Genomic DNA, 1,263 nt, shown 5'->3' with positions numbered 1-1,263 from the left:
ATATTAAAATATGTTATATTTTGCATTTATTACTTAGAACTTGCTGAAAATTATAATGGAAAGGGTTGGGAGTTCAATTATTTTAATTTTTAACTTCCATAAATAAGTGAGAACATGTGCAGTCTGCTTTTCTGTACCTGACTTATTTCACTTTGCTTTCTTTGGTTATTTACTTGTATGACTCTAAGCAGTGACATTAATTTTTCTACTGAAGATTCTGTATCTCCAAATTACTGATGGAATACCTGCATCATTTTGCTCATTTCTCCTCTTCCTAGGACTGAATATGGTAACATATGAAGAAATTTGGGCCAAAATGTGGTATCTAAATGCATGTAATCATCACAATTAATATTATCAACCAGTTTAGAGAATGACTCTGGATGCGCACTAAACTCACTAGTTATATGGACAAGGAGGGGAATGTATCTGACCGCAGTTAAGTTCTTACGATATCCTCCCAAATGATACTCTTGACTTCATCTCTCTCCATGCCATTTCACCCTAGAAGATTACCATATTGCTTTCTCTATGTTTTCTATTTTTTTGTTACTTAAAAAAATTAAAATTCCTTGGCATGGCGAGTAAGTATCTTCATAAGGATTTTAAAATATAACTTTATAAAATCTCATTTTCAGCTACTGTTTTCTCCTTTTCTGTTATTCTCTGTTTTTTATGTTTCATTGGTACCAAACTGCTTGCTTTTACCTGGGCACTCTAGGATCTACTATGCCTCATTGTCTTTACTCCCAGTCATCAATATTGCTGAAGTGCCTAACACTTTTTTGTACATCAAAATTTAACATCTAAGTTCAGGGTCAAATATTTTCCTATCTGAGAATCAATCTATATGTGCAAAAGTCAGATTTAAATGCTAACTCTACAGAGCCCTCTTGTCATTTTGTTTAAACCTATATGTTTTCAAGATTGTCTGCTTAGTCAATTTGCTAATTTTGTACTTCTGGGTATCCGTACCCTAATAATGAGCCCTTTGACAGAAGGACCAGTTGTTTTCAAATTTGACATAAGTGCAAGTAGTTTTCTGTAAATAAACCTGAGATCAAATCATGAACGCTCCTATAGTTATATGACTCTAAGCAGGTAATTTAACTTTTCTTTTTCTCACTTTATACATTTGTAAAATTGGGGTTATAATGCCCAGAGGACAGACTTGTTAGAACAATTAAATTATATTATTTATTTTATTACTATTATTGTTTTTCTTAACTTATAGGTCTTTGTACTTTCTCCCTGACACCACTG

This window comes from Trachypithecus francoisi, unplaced genomic scaffold, assembly GCF_009764315.1.
Source record: "Trachypithecus francoisi isolate TF-2019V2 unplaced genomic scaffold, Tfra_2.0 Lachesis_group0, whole genome shotgun sequence".
Classification (NCBI taxonomy): Eukaryota; Metazoa; Chordata; class Mammalia; order Primates; family Cercopithecidae; genus Trachypithecus; species Trachypithecus francoisi.
Note: the sequence above shows the minus strand (reverse complement) of the source record.